General features: G+C 40.9%; 1 protein-coding gene across 2 annotated transcripts in view; it reads right to left on the minus strand.

Annotated features, from left to right (window-relative positions):
• MAN1C1 (mannosidase alpha class 1C member 1) overlaps positions 1-22,676 on the minus strand; it is a 138,510-nt gene that overhangs the window by 58,484 nt on the left and 57,350 nt on the right. The window lies entirely within an intron of this gene.

Consider the following 22,676-nt stretch of genomic DNA (forward strand, 5'->3'; position numbering starts at 1 on the left):
CTCTCTCCCATCCTGTCCCCTTATGGGGGAGGGAGCCAAACTGAGAATAGAAAAGGCCCCATAAATCAGCAAGAAGACACATAACTTTGCAAGCCAAAGCTTTAATTCCTGATATCTCTGGCTAAAGCTGGAAAACATGTCTTGAAATCAGGGTGAGCTACAGGCAGTCAATGTAAACAATGCCGAGTTAATGGGGCAAGGATTTCTGTAGGTCTAGGCTGGTATCATTAACTTGATCCAGCTTAAATTAAATCAGGAGATAAACATCTGCAAGCCCTAATTCAATTGTAGGCTGATGTTTCGTTGCCGAGTACAGGGGATATTCCAAAACCAGCTCTGCGATGGTCTAACCCAGTGTTTCTCAACCTTGGGAACTTTAAGACGTGTGGACTTCAATTCCCAGAATTCCCCAGCCAGCAATGCTGGCTGGGGAATTCTGGGAGTTGAAGTCCACACGTCTTAAAGTCCCCAAGGTTGAGAAACACTGGTCTAACCTGTTGGATTAGAATCCAACAAGCACTAAAATATGGTTTTGTACCTGTGCAGAAAATGCAACCATGGCTTTCCAAGTCCCCTCCTTCTGCAGAGTCTTAGCAATGAATCAATCCAGCTTCTACAGTGTCAGAATCCTCGCAAGATTTTATAATAGATTATTAGATGGCTAGTTTAAAAGAAAAAAAAATGGTTTTTTACATGCTGCGGTTCTGCCATTGTAAAACGGGGCGGGGGGGAGTAGGGATGAGAAACCGTTAAAAAGCAGATGGCTCCTTATCATAAGCTCTGGCATGCTCAAGGTCATACCAGCAAGAGAATCAGAGGACCAAGAACTAAGGGCAATGTGGGGGGGGGGGGAAGTAAGAAAAACAGCTTTTGGCGCGCTTTTGATCAGTCTTAGCAATGCTTTGGATCTGTACACTTATTCTCAATAAATGAACTTTCTTTTGAATCAATATTGGTTGCAAGGAAAGTTGCTGGATTTGGGATCAACAGGTGGCAGCTACATCTCGCTGCCTACCGCCGCTGACTCCTTCTTGCCGGGCTTAGAAGACAGAGCGGAAGGGGCCGAAGTCTTCGAAGCCCGGCAAGAAGGAGTCAGCGGCGGTAGGCAGCGAGACGGGAGCTAGAGCGGCAAGACGCGGCGGTGGCAAAACCCGGAAATTGTTAGCTCCGCTCTCTCTCCGACAGGCGGCTGCTCTTCCGGAGAAAGAAAGCAGCTCACGAGAGGACTCGAAAAGCGAAGAGATGGGGGTGAGTCCCATTAAAATTTGGGAGGGAAAAGGCAGGGGAGGCTGCAACTCAGATTCCCAAGCAATACCTCGACCTGCAGGAGGTGTTTAGCGAAAGGGAGTCAGATCAGTTACCCCCCCATCGCGCCTGTGACTGTACCATAGAGATTGAGCCGGGGGCTAAATTTCCAAGGAAGAAAATGTATCCAATGACACCCAAAGAGTTGGAAGCCTTGCGGGAGTTCATTGATAAGAATCTAAAAAGGGGCTTTATTGTACCTACGCATTCTCAAATTGCTGCACCAGTGTTATTTAGGGAAAAGAAGGATGGCTCGCTATGTTTGTGCACAGATTATAGAGGGCTAAATGCCATTTCTGCTGACAACCGGTACCCACTCCCTTTGATGAAAGATCTGTTGGCCCATTTATCCAAAGGGAAAATTTTCACAAAACTGGATTTAAGGGAGGCGTACTTCAGGGTGAGAATCCGGGAAGGAGATCAATGGAAATCTGCCTTTAACACACCCCTGGGGTGTTTCCGTTATGAAATAATGCTGTTTGGATTAAAAGGAGCGGCGGGGGTGTTTATGCAACTTATAAATGAGGTGTTACAAGAGCATTTATACCAGGGGGTGTTGGTTTATCTGGACGATATCCTGATTTACACTGAGACCATGGAGCAACATGTACAATTGGTCAGGAAGGTACTAAAAAAGCTACTGGAGGCTCAATTGTATGCCAAGCTCTCCAAATGTGAATTTCATAAACAGCAAATTGAACAGCAAATTTGAACAGCAAATTTCATAAACAGCAAATTCTGGGAGTTGAAGTCCACACGTCTTAAAGTCCCCAAGGTTGAGAAACACTGGTCTAACCTGTTGGATTAGAATAGTAATCAGTAGAATAGTATAGCAGTATAGAATTTCGCATCAGGGAATTGAAATGGACCCGGTCAAGGTGAGGGACGTCACAGGTTGGGAGGCTCCCAAAACCAAGCGTCAGCTTCAAAGTTTCCTGGGCTTTGCTAACTTCTATCGGCAATTCATACCCAACTTTGCCCAAGTAGCACTCCCACTCACCGATTTGTTGAAAACCAAGGGCAAGGACAAAGCGAAGGCATCAAAACGTGGAGCCCCCCTGGCATGGACTAAGGAGTGCCAGGAAGCTTTTCAAAGTTTAAACTGTCTGTTTACAGCTGAACCGATCTTAAAGCACCCTGATCCAGAACAGCCATTTGTCATACAGGCAGATGCTTTGGATGTAGCAGTGGGAGCTGTGTTGTTACAGAAGGGGGCAGGGGGAGAGCTGTTTCCAAGTGCATACATATCCCGGAAATTTTCAGAAACTGAGAGACGCTGGTTGGTGTGGGAAAAGGAAGCGTTCGCAGTGCGCTGGGCGTTAGTTTGCTGGAGGCACTTGTTAGAGGGATCACCCCATCCCTTTGAAATTTGGACTGATCACAAGAATTTAGAAGCCTTGACTGCACCGAGGAAGCTGTCACCCAAGCAAATGAGATGGGCACAATATTTCCATCGATTTAACTTCTCCCTGAAGTACATTCCTGGGGGAAAAAATTTTCTGGCAGACGCCCTGTCTCGATTGCCTCAACACAACAGCAAGCGAGAAGAAGTAGTCACTCCTGTAATTCCATGTACCCAAACAGCCCTAAGGGTGGTCACTAGAGCTCAGAAAAAGAGGGGTGAAGAACAACCAGAAGGAGAATTGTTGAAAAAATTAAATGCCCAAATTGCTCAGGATGATTGGTTTAAAAGCAACAGCCAATTACTAGTGAACAAACAAGGGGCATGGTGGGGGCAAGATAAGCTGTATGTCCCTGCAGACGCTAGAAAGTGGGTCTTGCAAAGAAGTCACGACAGCAGAACAGCTGGGCACTTTGGTTTTGTGAAGACATTACATCTACTCAGGCGACAATTTTGGTGGCCGACAATGAGAAAAGAAGTAGGGGAATATGTAGCTACATGCCCCACGTGTGCAATGGCGAAAAAAAGAGGGGGCAAACCAATGGGGCTTCTACAGACAGTAGCAAATCCAGGGGCTCCTTGGAAGCAAGTTTCCATGGACTTTATTGTAGACCTGCCTGAAAGCAACAAAAAGAGAGTTATTTGGGTAGTTACAGACCTTTTTTCCAAACAAGCACATTTTGTGGCATGCCAATCCCTTCCATCAGCCCCCAAACTGGCCAAGTTATTTATACAACACGTCTACCGAGCTCATAGTGTCCCAGAACGAATAATTTCGGATCGAGGGTCCAGTTTACTGCCAAGTTCTGGAGGGCATTCCTAAAACTACTGGGGGCATCGCAAGGCTTGAGTTCAGGGTACCACCTCCAGACGGCGGGATCATGTGAACGTCTGAACTCAGTGTTAGAACAATAGAACAATATTTGAGATGTTTCATTAACTACCAACAAGACAATTGGGATGAGCTGTTACCGTTTGCTGAAGTAGCTTATAATAATGCAGTGCACCAAAGCACTGGCCTCACCCCTTTTAAAATAGCTACAGGACAGGACTTTGTACCAATCCCAGAACTACCTAACCAATCCACTCAAGTCACTTCAGTTGATGAATGGGTCCAACAAATGACACAAGTGTGGCCGCAGATTGCTGCGTCGTTAAAGGAGGCCAAAGCAACGTACAAGAAATTTGCAGATGCTAAGAGAAACCCCAGAACCCCAGAAAAGGAATGGAAAGTAGGAGATAAGGTTCTTTTATCTACCAAGCATCTTAAATCATTACAACCTTCCAGAAAGCTCGCTCCAAAGTTTGTGGGGCCTTTTATTATAAAGTAATTAATCCAGTTGCCCTTTACATTACAGATGCCTGCTACCTTTAAAAGAATCCATCCAGTGTTCCACTGCGACCTGCTTAAACCCTATAAAGAGTCATCTCAATGGCATCCCTCCCCAGCACCACCTAAACCGATGATGGTTGAAGGAGAACAACATTTTGAAGTTAAAGAGATACTGGACAGTAGAAAGCATGGGGGGGGGGTTTCAATTTTTAATTCAGTGGAAACATTTTCCCAAATCAATGGCTGAATGGGTTGATAAGAAACATGTAAAGGCTCCACATTTAGTTAAAAAATTTTATGATGTTTATCCTACAAAGCCTTAACATTTAGAAGGGTTATTGTATTATGTTTTTCTTTGCTTTTTCTTTTTTAGAGTGAAGAAGAGGAATCATCCGACTGACATCCTCTTTTGTGGAGGGGCAGTATGTCAGAATCCTCGCAAGATTTTATAATAGATTATTAGATGGCTAGTTTAAAAGAAAAAAAATGGTTTTTTACATGCTGCAGTTCTGCCATTGTAAAAGGGGGGGGGGAGTAGGGATGGGAAACCGTTAAAAAGCAGATGGCTCCTTATCACAAGCTCCAGCATGCTCAAGGTCATACCAGCAAGAGAATCAGAGGACCAAGAACTAAGGGCAATGTAGGGGGGGAAAGTAAGAAAAACAGCTTTTGGCACGCTTTTGATCAGTCTTAGCAATGCTTTGGATCTGTACACTTATTCTCAATAAATGAACTTTCTTTTGAATCAATATTGGTTGCAAGGAAAGTTGCTGGATTTGGGATCAACAGGTGGCAGCTCGTTACATACAGTAGAGCTGTCTTTTGTAATAGTAAGTACTTTGCAGGTATTATATAAGCCTCAAACAAATATGGGGAATTAAGTCAGAACTGAATGGGTCAACCAAGGTGTCATTGTCCAGATGCTCTCCAAACTGATTCTATTCTACTGTCTTGAAATTAACTGCTGGTCGATCACATAATTTGCTTCTCCATGGAACTCCCCTTAGACCTTCCTAATTCCACGAGGCCTATCCACCTGAACACACACACACATGCTCCTTTCTGAAACAAAAAGCAGGAGGAATCTGGTAGCACCTTTTCCAACAAACAAATTTCATTCAACGACATAAAATTTTGTGAACCGCAACTCACTTCATCAGATCTACCCTAGACTAAGGTAGTTCTCCTTCTGAAACAGCTACCTATAGACTTCCGTATTTGAGCTATTTGCTAAAGAGGAAAGGCTAATAATTTGTTTTGGAGCTAGAGAGGAAGAACAAAACTGAGACTTAGCGTTATTAGCATCAAAAAGCACAGGATGCATCCTTCAGCTCCGAACACAAGCTCCTAAGAGAGCCATAGATGTGTTGCGATGAGGGAAATCAACCAGCTTGCAGCTCCAGACAGTGTCCCTTCCCAGTGAAAAATATTCTGAAGGATTTGGCTGAATTGATAATTTGGTGGCAAGGAACTACATCGTACTCCCACCTGCTTCCTAGGAGGAGAGCAAGCAATTTGGGAAAAGTGGCGAAAAGCAAACCTAGAATCGTACAATTAAAGCCGATTGTCTCACATACAAAATGGAGGACTGTCTTTCACTAGAGGTAAAAACATCACCAGTAATTGTACTGGGGAAAAAAAAGCTGTGGGAATGGTGCAAGATTGTCTTGTTGACCTAGGCTCTGAGAACCAGTGCACTATAGTAGTTAAGGTGCTGGAGCCACGTTCAGGTAAGGCACAGGTGGTTCTGCTCCTGGCAGGAGAGAAGATGAGGAAAAGGATGATGTTGTGCATTGTAGTGTCATAATACAATCTCCAAACTTTCCTACTTGTGTTGTAACGTTGCACACAAGCACACAGGGGACAGAGTTCACATCACAAAGTTGTGGTGCACCTTTCATCAATTGTCTCTTTTGCCCCTCCCAGGATACTTACAGGTGTGGCCTCAACTATCTTTCTCAACAATGCCTATCTGGGCGTTTGGCACAATTATGCCACAATATGGCCATTGTGAAAGACTGAGGAGAGGTTGGGAAAGGAATGAACGTTGCCCAGAATCACTTCTGGTGAGATGGGCGGCCATGTAAATATGATTTAATAAATGAATGAATAAATGAATGAAATTAGAGTTTCATAAATGATCAAGAGAGAGCTGTGGGTAAATCATTTAACAACTTACTTCATAAATAACCATTTAGCCCAAGTGAACAACAATCTGGGAAGAAGTGTTTCAAAGCATTCACTTGCTGTAAATGCTATTGGAATTTCTTCCTACAATTCCCAAGATTCTGCATTTGCTCCAGGCTGGCTCTGAAGGTACATTTCTGAAAATTGTGTGGGTCTTACTTCCTTGATTTTGCTCAGCTGGGTAGGGCATGACAGCCATCTTCAGGTTAAGACATTTCCTGGTGACAAGGTTTGGAATTCATAAAGAGCATGCCTATTCATAAGGAGCACATCCACACCCAGACACTTTTTGGAAAGTGAGAAGGTAAAAACAGGTCTGATACCTTCTGAGACTGAAAAAAAAAAAAGAAAGAAAGAAAAATATCCAAGCATGGCAAGTGGGGGGGGGGGTCATTTTGTGATTTATACCAGTGGGAAGAAACAGAACCATAAGAGCACCGTTTTCACTGACTGCCTCTTCATTTTCCAGTCTATTTTCACCTTGGATTAAATGCAACGCCCTTCTCAGTGGGGTTAACATAAGTTTATAAATGGGACCTATGGAGAATAAATTATTGCAGAACTTCCAGCACATGGCTTTTCTCTCTGCTTCATTCCCTTTTTCTGACTAGCTGATAATGGTTCAATGAAACCTGCCTGCATTTGAAGTTACACTGGCAAAATTTCCTATCTCAGAAGATAGTGCTTTGGGGAAAAAAAGAAAGAAAAAAAGAAGGTAAGCTTTTAGTTATCCTTCCACAATGCATAAAACTATCTTTGAATCTGACAACCAACCAAGGTTCAAAGCTCCTGAGTACGTTGGGGAAGAAGGGCACATGGGAACCAGAACCTGAACCGATTATCTGGAATACACGTGTGCATGTTACCCGTGCAACTACTGCTTCTACACATGTAACGTACATTAAAGAGAGGCTCAAGAGAGGTTATTAGAAAATTAGGACATTCATACAGTCCTTGTTACTCTTTGCTAAAGCCTCCTTCACGCTGAGTTCAAATTTTGTTGACTGATGGACACATCCATCTTGTTTTCCCAGCAGTAGCATGGAAGGGGTTTAGCGCTGTCTTCTCCCAGGACTTTTTTTTTTTTAAAAAAGTTCCCAATCTAGTTTACAGCTCTGAGATTTCCCAGTAGTCTCCCATACAAATACTAACCAGATTCAACCCTTCGTAGGTTCTGGGATCAGCTCAGGACAGTTAAATAGAGGGTGCAGAATGAAGCTGGAGGAGATATGTCACCATTTGGTGCACAAAGACGATAAAAGCTATGCTCTCAAAGAGAAAATTAATGTAATATGATTAAATCTGAGGCTTCCTAATCTGAGATGTACAGCAGAGAATTAAAAGTCTGAGAGAATGGCAGATATATATAAATTACATTTCAAGAAATCTGTTGTTGCTTAAAGTTAATTCCACAGATACACATTATTGATTGCAGTGACTTAAATCTATCAATCTCTTCTAAGCAGAAAAGGAAATTTTATATGGTGAGTTTAGAATTTAAAATGGGGACAGAACTAGACACATGGAAATGTCTTATGCAGAGAAAGTTTTATCAGTCCAGAGCGGGCTAGGTAGACTTCATTCATTTTTCTCATGGATGTTTGTATCTAATAGATAAGAAGACTCGGAAAATTGCATTCACATGGTAGATGACAGCTTCCTATGATAAAGAAACGTTTCCAAAAAGGACCAAGACACAGTATTTAGATAATTTTAAACATTGGGAAATGGATAATGCTCCTGTAAGATCACTTTACAGGTGGTTACTATAGAAGTAAGTGTTGCAGGCTATTTTGCATTTTGCACTTATTTGCACTGAAAAAAATAATATGAAGTTTTATGAAATCTGTTTTCTTTCTTCTTTCTTCGCCTTTAATAAACCAAACACAAGCGAAAACAAGAGAGCACAACAACAAATTATATTTGTGGGCTTCCCATGCAGGTAGTTATGTATATATAGTTTTACACATAGTTTCAGTAAAGGACCATATTTCATTGTAATCACTCATACACAACCCTTATCTGTAAGCAACACATTCCTAACTCACAAGTAACATTAGATCTTCAGTCCACTAATTGGGGCCATACATTTATCTTTCCAGTGTTATTGAACTAGTCTCTCAGCAATAAAAATGGCCCAGAGAATCTATTTCTGTTGTCCAGTCATCAATTTCCATGTAGTTCACATTAATATGGAGGGAAATCTGACTGATTGCAAGAACAGGCCACAACAGGCTCCTTTTAATGTAAAGTTAACAGTTAAGTCACAGTATTTCTGAGATCCATACACTTTTGCTTAGAGCAGCCTGACCCACAAGTTGTGCTAAGCCACTCTCATTTAACCATAGTTAATGGTTAGCATTATATAACATTAAACAAAAGAAACCACACTATGGGTTAACATGATGGATGACCCCAGTCAGCATTTTCTTCTTTTTTTTCCAAGGGTCTTCAAGGTTCAAGACCAGAATCTTAGCTTCCAAGGTTGGGATCTAGCCTAGATGAACTATCATGGATTCCACACTTAGGCCTCAGAGACCAACAGGAATAAGTTTTTGAAATTAATAAGAATCCTTCCCATGGGAAACTGCTGATGTTTATGAAATCTAAAAACAAAACAAAACATGATAGGATGAGACTTCGAAGCTTGGATACTAGAGAGAACCAGAATGAACTAAAGATTATAATTAAAGGAGAAGAACACCTAAATTTGACTTGCTAACACAGAATAGAGCAAAATACTTTAACATTGGATGTATTGAAGGATATTTGTGAACAATGGACTCAGAAGTTAAATTTAAGAATATCTGCCATTATTGATAGACTGTGTGTAAATGATGTTGTGGAAAAGGAACAAGCTCTACTGGACAAGACTGAAACTGATTTAAATATAGATTTAAAAATGACAGACTACAAGAATGATATGGAAAAAGATGAAATACTTGATATTCAAATGAAACCTGCTGTTGTTTTAATAACTAAAAGGGACATACTAATAATAAACCAGAAGAGTGACTTGGATATCTTTCTTATATTGGATTTACAAGAGAGTCCTGTTAAAGTTCTAAAGGATTTTGTGGAAGGAGACCAAAAAAGAAAAAAGAAAAGAAAAGAAAACAAGCTCTAGAACGTTATTAGAAGGGATTAAAGATCAAGACTGTTAAACATAAAAGGAAGGAATATAAAGTGGGTTTATTTCATCAAGGTTAAAATAGATATGTTGTTATTTCTGGCAACTCTTAATGGATTTTTACTGGCCAGGAGTGAATGACAAGGTTTTAAAGATTTCTTTATAGATAAGAGATATAAAAGTAAAGGGAAGGAATACAAAGTGGGTTTATTTGGTTAAATTTAAAATAGATATGTTGTTATTTCTGGTAACCCTTAATGGACTTTTGCTGATTGGGATTGAACGACAAAGTTTTAAGGATCTGTTTATAGGTAAGAGATGAGATATGGGATGAAGAGATTGTCGTACTTTAAGAGAAGGTGATAAGTTGCTAAAATCGTTCATCCTTGTGATGAACTGAGAAGTTACTTCTTTATATATTTATTTTCTTTTTCTTTGCTATATTCTTTTTCCTGCATTTTCTACTTTTTCTTCTTATTCTTTTTTGCGTGTGTGTGATTTGTATTACTTTTTATCTGCATAACTGTAATCTCTAATACAATTATTATTTAAAAACAAAAGATGCTTTCTGCTGTAGAGGCACAACCATCCAGATTAAGCTACTGGTCTCAGAGTTCTTGAGGTATGGGCTGGGCCTGCTTAAGTTCACTTCCTCAGATGTAGGACAAGATGGTCCTGTCTCCCTATTTCATGCATGGACATTAGCTGGACTGACATAGGCCATCTGAGCATGTCTGAGGAAGCTAGTTAGTTCAGGGATCTCAGAACAGGTGGTGTGATATAAATGGTTTTGTCCTTCAGCATAGGTGGTGGTGGGGGACAGTACTTGACCCTGGCATTTGCTCTGAGGCCACGTCTACTGACACTGACACGCACTCTCTGGCTAACAGGCTGAAAAGGCAACTTTTATGTGCCAGTGATACATTTATTCCACCCGCAGTGTGAGAGACTGTGAGGAGGCTGAGAAAAACAGGAGGAGCTCTAGATCTAACCAACCAACAGCTGGGAGGAGAGCTTGTTAGTAGCTTATCTCATAAATGGGAGCTCAGTCTGGGTTGCAGAGAAACCCGGGAAGAAATTATTCAAAATATTCAGAGAGACTCCACTTTAATAAACTCACTCCTAAGATAGGGCTGGGGATTCTTACCAGAGTTTCTTGCATTAAAACTGCTTGTTAAAATTGGTGCATCCTTGACTGTACTCTGGCACACAGCAAACATCCAGAACGTAGTATTCTGTTTACAGCAGAGTTTGCACTAAAACAGTATCTCTAATGCTCATTTAGTCATCACAGATGCAGAGTAGACATGTTCTGAAATACCCATTAATTCAGGAGTGGACAATCTGAAGCTCCAGGGCTCTACATGCTGCCCAATTTCCTTTTTAATGCCCCCTTAGACCAGTGTCTCTCAACTTTGGCAACTTTAAGATGTGTGAACTTCAACTCCCAGAATTGGGAAAGGGCTGGCTGGGGAATTCTGGGAGTTGAAGTCCACACATCTTAAAGTTGCCAAAGTTGAGAAACACTGCCTTAGACTAAACCACCACATTTTAGGCAGCAAATTATAGCATAAAGCTGGGCTTAGCAACATTTAAGAAATAAAACAATTCTTCAAAACCAATCTGGTATAGTGATTAAGGAGTTGGATAGGACCGGGGAGAACAAGGCATAAGTCCACCCCCAACCATGGAATCTCCTGATGTGACTTTGGGCCAGTTCCTCTCTCAGCCCAACCCAGCCCACAAGGGTGTTGTAGGGAAAAGGAAGGAAGGAAACACCACATATGCTGTCTTGAGCTCCTGAAGAAAAGGTGGAATATAAATCTAACAAACATACAGTTCCTTAATTGCAAAACAAAGCCAACATGGTATCATAGTTAAGGTGCAATTTGGGGCTTGTGATTCTCTCTCAGCCCAGTCAATCAAGGAAGGGGTGCTGATGCCTTTGTTTCTGGAGGGAAAATAGGATATAAATAAATAAAATTAAACCAATCAACCCAGGAAAAAAAAAAGAAGCTGGTTGTTTTGCTGTAATAGACTACCATAACTACTCCTTCTGGAAATCATCTACTTATGTTTCTTGTCCCCAACCTGGTGCACCCCAGATGTGTTGGATCCCATCTCGAATCATGGAGCAACAACTCATGCCAAATTATTACAAGGGGGAGATGGCTGCCAGGAAGAATGGCCATCCTCTTGCAAACTATAATATCTAAACTTGATGTGAGAGGGAAACAAGAGAGTTCCAAGAAGAGAGACACTGCAAGACTTATCGTTATAATGGTCCTTGTTAGAGGCCACTTGATTATATACTAATGTGGAAGAACTAAGTTCAGCATCTATAATGACATTCCAGTCTTTGAATGAGAAGAACATGAATGCTCTTAGGATAAGCAGTTATCTCTGCTTATAGTCAGATTCAAGGAAGTGAAGGAGAACCTTCCACTTCCATCTCATCTGGAACAGGAAACCGATGCCCACAGGTATCAACTGGCCAATTAATGATACGCCAAGTTGTTCTTGGCAGAGGAAAGTGGAGTGGGATGAGGGAACAATTAAGGATAAATGTCAGATCAGATCAGAATCACTGATGAAACAGCCAGCTATTTCTTAATGGAACCAGGAAAACAGGTTTCCTGTAGCCCAGATGAACAAAACTGAGGTGTGCTGGTTCAAGCCAATTTTCAGCCAGGCAGCTAAAATCCTGTGTGGGAGGTAGGAGAACAGGAGATCACGGACTTTTAGGAGAAGATGAAACACAATTGTTTTATAACTGCAGAAGGGCCACATTCATTTTCTCCTGCAAAATGAGCAAAGCAATTATACTTAATACGGTATTTAGCAAGGATGGATTTGGAATGCAAATTGAGAGTATCTCTCAAATCGCTAACTGGAAAGGACCCTTCTGAGGTTTCAAAAAAAAAAAAAAACTAAAGAAAGGTATGAGCCTAAGGACCACAGATTCTGCACCCACCTATTCCCCTTTTCTGCTCAAGGAGGTTTTAATTCCACCAGCGAAACTGTGCCTGCTAATCGTGTACTCCAATAACCGCTTCCAGCACTAAACACAAGTGCCTCAGCTCCTGTTGCTTCTAATTAACTCAAGCTTGTTTTCCCATCAACTTTAACCAACTACATGCAAAAACATCAGACAAAAAAGATAAGATGGGGAGGCTTAGAAAAAAGGGTAGTTCAGTGGTAAAGATTGAGTAACTCAAGAGACTGCTAATGAGACACAGTCTCTTATCTAGGTCACCGTTGTGTTTGTCTCTTCGAAGGAAGGCAGAACTCTGCCTGGGCAAGTATTATAGCAGGGAAATATAGTGCAGGAAATACTCATTTTGATTCATAACTCAGTCTTTTGACAAAGTTCAGAACATGGAAATAATATTTCATTCCTTACAACCATCCCAAGGAAAGGTCATTTTAGAGATGCTGAAAATGACGGTGAAGATCAGAAGGAAGCCAATGACCAACCAGGATCACAATGGCATTTATCACACAGAAGGAACATCTGTCACAGCTCAAATTGTAGCCGACAGCTTTTGGCTTGACTGATCCAAAGGTGAGGTTTCTTGAGCCTGGGAAAGTCTTCATCAAGAGGCAACTTTAAATTTCAGTACACTTCAAAACGCAGCAGACGTTTAGGAGAACTTTAGTGCATCCCCATCGGAACGTGAGCAAGCAGTGTGGTGCTGTAGTTAGAAAGACCAAGGCAATCTTGGGCGACATTAACAGAAGCACTGCGTCCAGATCATGACATAAAAGTCCCACTGCATTCTGTACTGGTTGGACCACAGCTGTAGTACCATATCCAGTTCTGGATACTACAGATTAAAAAGAATATGATAAACAAAGTTTATATTATCCAAATTGCTAATTTTAATCTTGTTCTTGTCACATATGTGTAACCTGAGCAAGCCCCTTAGCATGTTTTGATTTAATATGGTCTCTTAGCCAAAATTCTTCGTCATTATGCACTTTTCCTAGTTACCCTGATATTGTCAATTTAGTTTTGGATATTTTGAATATTTGAATAGCAGTTTTCTTATGCTGGTTAATAACTGCAACCAAGTTATTTATTTATAAAAAAGGATATGGAGAAGCTTGAGCAGGTTCAGAGAAAAACTACTAGGATGATCAGGTCTGGAATTCAAGCCCAAGACATTGTAATAACTAACTATGCATTGTGCTATCAGAAGTTGTTAGCTAAAGGATGGCTAGATAAATTAATGGCCAGTTCCTATAAGGCAGGAGTAGGAAGCTGCTGTTGAACTCACATCTTGTGCTTTCTAGTTGCCTACTGTAGGAAACAGGATCCAGGAGGGTTTTTCTTATATTTAATATATTGCACTCAGATCAGAACTTGTTTTAGGACCTATTTTATGGTGGTATGGTGGTGGTGATGATGATGGTAAGAAGTTTTCACTAGCACTGCATCTGCGATAATTTCAGTTGGTCTGAGAATTCTGGGACGTTCAACACTTTTGCCCAGCACAGTCCATGTGCATCACATTTTGCAGATCTAATTATTCCATCTCTGCTTGAATTTGGATGTCCCCCTTTGGACAGCACCAGAGATTAATGGAGCCATGGCACCATTTAGACCCGTTACTATGGATGCTTTTCATATTGTGCAACTGTGAATGGAGACCACTCATTAGGTTCTAAGACAGGAGTGGAAGAGGTGCTGCCAAGAGGCCACATGCTGTGTCCACCAGCAATCCTTTTGTATCTCTCCAAAACAAGTGAGGCCAAAAATTTGGGACTCTTCTCTTGCACTTTTCAGACATTTGCAAATATTGGAGAAGCTTTGTTGACCCCTTAAAATTCCTGAATCTCTTGCCAAAATGCAAGAGATATTTTGGCACGTTTGGAGAGTGATGTGCCACATAAAGCCTGGTGCCTATCACCTGCTCTTTAGATCCTTCACCTCTAAACTAGCAAATGAGTGAAATCTGCCAAGGCTGGGTTAATAGTATTTATCCAAAGTGGTCCATGGTTTCTTAAGGACAAAACAGTTCCCCTGTTCCTGAAAGTTGTGTTGAAACAGCCTAGTTTGGATCCCTTGAAAATGGACAACTATTGCCCTGTCAAATTCACCTTTTTTGATCAGGCACTGTTATGTCAATTCCTAAGGGACAGGAACAGTTCACAGCAGCACAGGCCTAATTTACAAGAGAAAGGTGTGGAGACAGGAACATCTGAATAAAGTGCAGCTTTTCCCACATAATTCAAATGAGACACTCGCTGCATGCCAGCCTTTCTTAGGATCCTTGCACAAGCAGATAGGTGGTACCACACGAACACCAAGAAAGAATCAAATTAGTCAAAAATATAATTTAGTACAGGAAGGTGCATATTAATTTCTAATAACGGAGTTACAAAAGTACTATGCTAATTTAATATTACAAAATACCAATTGATATCAAGTAAAGTTGAATTCAGAGGTATAAATTATGGAAATTAAACAAATGCAGACACAATTTTGCATCTAGGACCTTGTTCCTGTTAATCTTTCTCCAGTTCCTGCAAAAGCATCAAGAAATGCTCTTAAAGTTACCAATGAGCTCATAACAGCTAAAAATGTCACTTTTTCAAATCGAAAAATCCATAAGTATCATTTCTAAGGAAATCTTGGGATGTTGGAATCCTGATCAGATAATAGGCTATAGCCCCAGGTCCTACTAAAATGCTGTATTTTTGCCGGTACCAGAATGCAATGGTGAACAGAGAGATGTTCTCATAGCTCTGAGAGTTGCTAGTCATGGAACACTCTCCTTCCAGAAATTCAAAGTCCTAAAATCCACTTTGTAAATATTCTGAAAATTGTACCAACTCAGTTCTAGTTGACTTTCTGAGTTAGAATTCACATCAAGCTCCACCTTTTATATTCACTTTCAGGAAGATGAATCAAAGCAGAAAGCTAGATTAAAAAATAAGGAAAGTCTGTCACACACAATCTTAGCCAGAAAAAACTCCCATCCCACCCCAGTCCCACAGTTAACATAAAATGAATCGTATTTGCCTGGGAAGGAGAAAGAATAAGAAGGAACTGCCCGCCATCCTAACTGTACCGACCCCTCAATGGATCCACTGGAAAGGACAGAGTCCTTTTAGAAGAACTTCTGCAGGCGTTCTAAACTTGGATTCCAAAGGTACATGGGGATTGCAAAACAAGTTAGTGGAGCCCCCAGCATGATTTAACAATCTGGAGAGGTGTTGTGAAGGATAAGCTGCCATGATTCTGTGGTGGTGGGAAGGGTAAGTGTTGTTACCTCTATTTTATGGTTAATTTTGACTGCTCATGTATCTTATAATTGCTGTGAGAATCCATCTTGTCATTACTACTTAGGGTGTACAGTTTCTGAAACAAATTCCTGCTATTATAGAAATGTTGCTTTTAACGTATGTTGTGACTTCTTCTGAAAAGTTGATGCATTTGTTTTTTTACACACTAAAGTGTCAATGAACTGCATGAGAAATTGACACGGACATGTTTGATGCATGTTGTCATTTTGACGACCAAACTGCTTTTTTATGTGTTTAGAGCCAACTTGGCAATGGCCTCTAGAAATTAGCATACAAATACACTAGTCATCAATCAAAATCAATCAATCACACAAAGGTATAGAAAAAGTAGAACCCCCAGCTTAACTGCTGAATGCAAGTTACCTGCCCTGAAGATATTTTGTCATCCACGGTAGTACAGCAAATGATGCCTCTGCTACTCCCATGCTGAGATGTTTAAGACCTAAGGCAAACCAAATTATTTTGGTACCTGGGGGAGAAAAATCTGCAGGAATCTCTTTTCCAGCAGAAAAACAATGTAACAGGAATGCCAAGAATAACCAAGAATATTATTCCATAACCTACCAATACCTTCCTCTGTCGAAGGTGAGGGCCAGTCCTAACGTTGCGGGAATCTGTTTTCATATGCTCTCTAAACAGAGGTGCAAGCCACTCAGAGACAAAATGGATTCTTGTGTCTATCATCATCGTATGCTCAGAAAGAAACCAAAAGAAAAATCGTTAACACCTCAGAGCTGCAGAGAAGACCAGCCGTGACATCCCAGACCTTAAGTGATAAATGTTGTTGATACACCTTCAGAACTGAATTCAGCTCTTTTTGCCACAGCTATATAAAACCTTGCCAGGCTAAAGGGATTTAAAACGCTTTGTCAGAATAATAAGTAGATATGACAGGCACAGGGAACAGGCAGAATAATAAGTCTGTTGTATAATGGCAGGCATTGTGGTGACAGGTGTGCTTGAAAAGCTTGGTTAGATAATAAATGTGTTTCTCCCTCACAACTTGGCAGAGGGGGAGGAAAGATCACAGAATGCTTTCCACTGTTAATATGTTCAGGCTCGCACAATCCCTTAGAGAGATGTTGGAAAGGACCAGTGAAAAGCTTTAAGCTGAGCCTACCTGGGCCAAGGGGAATTGATCGAGCTGGCAAAGGAACAGGTAGAACTGGCAATGTAACCAATGAAACAGACCATTAAGGTTAGCTACAGAAATTTGCCCCCCTCCCCAAAGCTCCGTGGTCTCATCTGTCAGGTCAGAATGGCACAATCCCAGAAGTGAAGCAAGAATGGATGTATTATATAGGCCCATGATGAAGCGAAAGGAATCCATCATAAAAAAGTTCCCTCTCTATTGTCAGACTTAAGAGCAAATGTCTGCTTCTCCAGACATCCAGGAACACCTACCCAAGTAGGTTTCAAGAGGGTTCTTTGCTGCTCTAGCAGCTTTCTCTACCCTGATGGTTCCACAGAGACTCGTTTCTCTCAAATTGCATTTTCAGAGTCCCCTGTGGGCTGGTGGCCAAATATTCCCACTATTGCACTGGAGCTCCAAACATCAGCTTCCACATTCTCTGCAGACTGAGAAGCCTCCTAGCTATCTGTATGGCCCTCCTCCCTAAATATAGCGAATTAGTACACTCTGTGGTCCAAACCATGAGAAAAATAGCTTTAAAGGAGGGGACACCCACCAAACTACAATATCATGCGATGATGTAAAATTAAAGAAGTTAAGTGTCCACTAAGTGAGCAGAGTTCACGGGAAAGCGAACTGCAAGGTATTGCTAAGTTTATCTATTATGTTTTGGGGAAATGGAATTAAATAAATGTATATTCAATAAAAAGAATGACTTTGTCCCCATTATTCAGGGTGTACCATCCAGATGTGAGCATCATATGCACAACTGAAGAACCAAAAACCATGATGCGCTTCTGAAGATTTTGCAATCATGCAAACAGAGTTGAAAATAGCCAATGGGTTCTCTTCCTTCCTACACAGAAGAAGCTGCAAGGAAGTCTTCTGCTCAGTTTCAAACTCCTCCTGGAAGAAAAGTACCATGGTTGTTTACTCTACCCACCTGCACCTTCTTTTTTAGAGCTACTGTATAAGGGGGATGGGGAAGAATGAACATTTAGTATCGATGGGAGAAAAATGACTCAGGAACAGGAACCTACTGACCACTCTTAAGGATGGGGAGAAAGGTTAAGAAAGGGTGCTAACTAATAAGAAATCATGGGAAAATCTTTTCATCTCAGAAGACCGTGAGCCTTTCTCTTCCAGAATGTTTTCTCAAGGCCCTCTAAATCATACTACAAGTTCCTTCCACTAATAGCTCAAACACAATAAACTATGTTCTCAAATAGCTCAAGAAAAACATGGAAAAGGGTTGCAAGACTTAAAAGACGGATAAATGCTTTTATGTAAAAAGCCACGTGTTGATGAAGCACTTGAGGGAAATAAAGTGAGGACTTCTGCCCAGACACCCCATACTAAATAATGGAAGGCAGAGGTGTGGCCAATCAACAAACTTTGGCCATGAGAAGCAGCCCCATCTCCAAGAGTGAGAATAGTAACCAACACCTTCTAGGTATTTTGTGTGTGTATACCTTGGAGTCAATTTTGACTCCTGGTGACTGTCTGGATATGTCCCTGCAGTTTTCTTGGCAAGATTTTTCAGAAGTGGTTTGCCATTGACTCCTTCCTAGTGCTGAGAGAGGGGACTGGCCCAAGGTCACCCAGCTGGCTTTGTGCCTAAAGCAGGACTAGAACTCAGTCTCCTGATTTCTAGCCTGATGCCTTAACCACTACATCAAACTGGCTCTGCAGATAAAATAGTCAACTTCAAATGACTTTAGAGTCTGCAATAATATCAACAAAGGTCCAGGGTCAACAAAGGTATTTTTAAAAGCTTCTTCTATTGCCTCTCCCTCACTGCAGTCTTGAGCAAGTGGGTGGCTTATCAGTGGAGAAGAAGATCTAGCTGTTTGCAGCTCTGTTCCTTAACCCCTGTGGTTGCTCCCTACTGGGATAAAGTAGTCAATGGGCTATCCTAGGAAGATCAAGGCACTGGGAGAAGAAAAGGAAACAGAGACATGTCTTTAATGTGATCCCTCAAATAGGTGAGTGCCTAAAATCTGTATGTGCTCCAAGATGCTCCAGGGAAACTTGCTTTCTGTTGATGGAAAGAAGGAGAGAAATTAACTGCCAACAATGAGATGTGGGACTATTACTTCTTTCTACTCTATTAATGTGCTGGTGCTGAAGGCTGAATTTGGGTGCCAAGAAAAAGCAATCTGAAAAAAATATAGGGGGTTGTTTGCCAAGGAGCATTTGGCTGGGCATCTGCAGCTATAGCCCTGAGTTGTCCAAAAGCAATAGTTCATATCAACAGTGAAGATATAACATGTGCACAGAAAACCTCAGACATTCAAAATGAAATAACTGAAATAAGATATAGATAAAAATATAGATATCATACAAAGACCCAGGCATCAACATTTTGAATAACCACCATAACATAACCTCTACAAGATCTTGGAATCAGTGGTGACACACATGACATTAAGAAAGATAAACAGAAGAAGTAATGTGCTGAACAGTTTAGGGCAGTGTTTCTCAACCTTGGCAGCTTTAAGATGCGTGGACTTCAACTCCCAGAATTCCCCAGCCAGCATGAATTCTGGGAGTTGAAGTCCACACATCTTAAAGTTGACAAGTTTGAAAAACTCTGGGTTAGGGCATGAGATACACTTTTGGTGAGAATTCAGTTGTCATATGTCTGGGCTTGTTCCCTTACAATCCAAAAAACAACAGAGTTCAACACAACCAGCTTGGATGGCCCTGTGGTATTAATGTTCGAATCTGGGTTTTCCAAGTTCAAAGGAAGTATAGAATAGAAAAGGATCCAATAAAAAACATAATATAAAACTTAAACATTGCCAAAACAAATAAACAAAGACCATCAACAGTGCAAAATCAGAAATTTTGATATCAGGAAATCAGATACAGTGTGAGTTATTCCATGACCACAAGGGCAGCCATGAAGAATATTCTGCTTACTCCCCATCTTATCTTATGTCTGAACCAGAAGGGAACTGCAAAAGAGCATTTAAACAAGGCAGATAGTAACCGAGTGTGGCAAGATGTAACTATCAGAGATTTCAAGATTATTCTGAAACATGCCTTGCAATATATTTGCATAGGATTGGTTCAAAAAACCCATTTGACTTCTGAACCACCTCATCTAACCAATGTTTGCAAAGAGATTACAAGACTCCTGACTCTATTTACTAAGCCATGCAGAAATGGGTGTCTTCTGCATACAGACTGAAAACCATCCACAACTCTCTGCATTTTTTTTTCCAGTTGGTTTTATATAAAAAAAAAATCTATCACACTGCATACCCTAGAGGACAAAGGAGACTTCCCTGGTAACAAATTCCAAGATCATCTTAATAAGAAAAAGGAAAAGATAGACCAGCCAGATCTTCCAAACAACCTATAAGATTATACGGGCAACGACGTCAAATGCTACTCAAAGCTCTAACAAAATCAGCTGCAGACAATGCTATCTCCAGACACTGATTACCCATCATGGCAATTAGGGCAAGAAAAGATGCATCATTCTCCCCCCCCTCTGAAGTTGCTTTGCTGCCTTCCACCTGCCAGAAAAGAGTCACAACAGGCCTGCAGCTGGCCAGATACTTTCTGGTGGGTTTATTCAGGAAAGATGTTACAAGTTTAAGAAGAACCACTAAGCTTCAAGGCAACTAATTATCATTATGAGCTGATAAACTTACAAGACTGGCTATCCAGCTTTAATTAGACATAACAGGCATGCATCCAACTACATATGGTGACCCAGCAATGCTGCTAGCAATCATCAGGTCTGCCATGCGACAACAGTCCAAAACTCTGCTTAAATAACTGTGTCCAGATTGGAACAACTGTGATGTTTTCAGTCTTGCCTATTTAGATCAGGCATAATACTGAATGTTTAAATTAAAAACTGGCAAGGAGCTAAGCTGACAAAGGAGCAAAAACAAGGCTTATCAAGGAAGGAAGGTTGCTAGCTCTAAGCAGTGTTAAGAATGCGACTTACCAAAAACACTGCAGTCAGCTTGAGAAAATTACACAAACCAACCAACAGAGAGCAAAGCCTTTAATATTGATCCACATATTCCATATTTCACAAAAGGAACCTTCCCCTTCAAGAACAGGACCAACGCAAGAAGAAAATGTTAGCTAGTTCAGAGAGTTACAAATCAGAACAGCATTATCAAAAGTTTGAAGAAATGCCATAGTTTAAAGCAACAAGAGGATTTGGTTTGGTGTTACTATATAATAATAATAATAATAATAATAATAATAATAATAATAATAATAATAATAATAGGCAAAAGAAAGCAAAGATAGTACCAATAGTAATAGGTGCCTTGGGTGCAATCCCAAAACATCTAGAGCACCTCTTGAACACCATCTTGGCATTGATAAAATCACCATCAGTCAGTTGCAAAAGGCAGCTTTACTTGGAACAGCTTATATCCTGCCATGATACCTTGAACACCATCAAACAACATCTACCTATCCCAGGTCCTTTTGAAGGACTTGATAGGTGGATAAAAATGCCAAATCCAGTCTAAACATCTGGCTGACTGTGCGACCAACCATAAATAATAACAACAGTGGTCAAACTCATTTCTATCAGGTCTTTGTAGGTAGAACCGAAAAGGCTATATGGAGGAGGGCCCAAGTTGTTGTTAATGCCTGGACTGCCAGGGTCCCAGCAGCTGGTTCTGCACAAATAACAGCTTTGGGCTTATGTTTCTCAACGAGTGGTCTTTAAATCAGGCCAACTGCATCTGAATTGAGAGGACTTTGAAAGCTGGGAGGTGGGGAAGTAAAACCACCCACTGAACTCAATCCCTGAAACCTCAATCTATTCTAGCTCTTCTGCACAGAAGCTGTTGCAGACGGCTTCTGTTCAGGACCTGGTCAGAAGTCTGACTGGAAGAGCTGTACTTAATCAGTTTCATTCAAAACTGTTTAGAGTTAAGAACGGCAGTGCCATTTGATTTTATGGTCTCGCTGCCTCTCATTTGATGTGGTTTTTATGATCTGTTGCTTTGAATTTAAGTTTTATAGCAAGCCATTCCTAGAGCCGGGATGAACAACAGCCTATCAACGTACAAATGAAATGACTGAGATACGATCCATCTGCCCTCAATGTCTAAAGGAGCCTTCAGCTCTTCTAGATTCTTGCTTTTTTAACTATTGAAATGGCAGAAGAGAAATGCCAGTAGGAATTTCTCAGCATGGTATAATCAGGCATCTCCATTATACAGCCCTCCTTCTCCATCATAGAAAGCTCCATCTACATGCCAGACCAGTGTTTTTCAAACTTGGCAACTTTAAGATGTGTGGAACTCTGGGAGTTGAAGTCCACTCATCCTAAAGATGTCAAGTTTGAAAAACACTGTGCTAGACCTAGTATGTCTCTCTCTTCTAAACTAGAAGCTGTAGCAAGAAGTAGAACAATCAATGCATGTTAAATTTCAGATGAGGGTTTTTCTTAGGGTCCCCTTTGTAACTAGTTTCTGTGATACATGGTAAACTCTTGCAACTATACAAAAGCTTAGTAAGGAAGGTTCCCTCTCTTTCTGTTACAGTTTTTCCTCTATTTTTACTCCCCTCCTGTCATATATAGTTTATGCCCCTTCCAATGCCTTAGGTTGGCTTTGAGAACCTATATTTTCTTCTGCCACCCCAGAAGCCTTGAGGACTGAGATTTTGATGGTACAGGGAAAACCATTCAGCTGAACAGCATTGGGGTGGGAGTGGCAATAGTGGCTTCAAGGCTATTCTAAGGACCAGCCAATTGATGGTCTGTAGAACCAAGTTGGGCTGTCACTTGGTAGAACTAGCAGCTCTACCAATTGGCTTAATCTATACAAGAGATGAGAGATGAGTACAAGTCCTCCATGCACTTAGCCACTCCCCAGAATATGGA

The sequence above is a fragment of the Python bivittatus genome, unplaced genomic scaffold (genome assembly GCF_059951505.1).
Source record: "Python bivittatus isolate LINGU-HERP-01145 unplaced genomic scaffold, Pbiv_v1 ctg000250_np1212, whole genome shotgun sequence".
NCBI lineage: Eukaryota > Metazoa > Chordata > Lepidosauria > Squamata > Pythonidae > Python > Python bivittatus.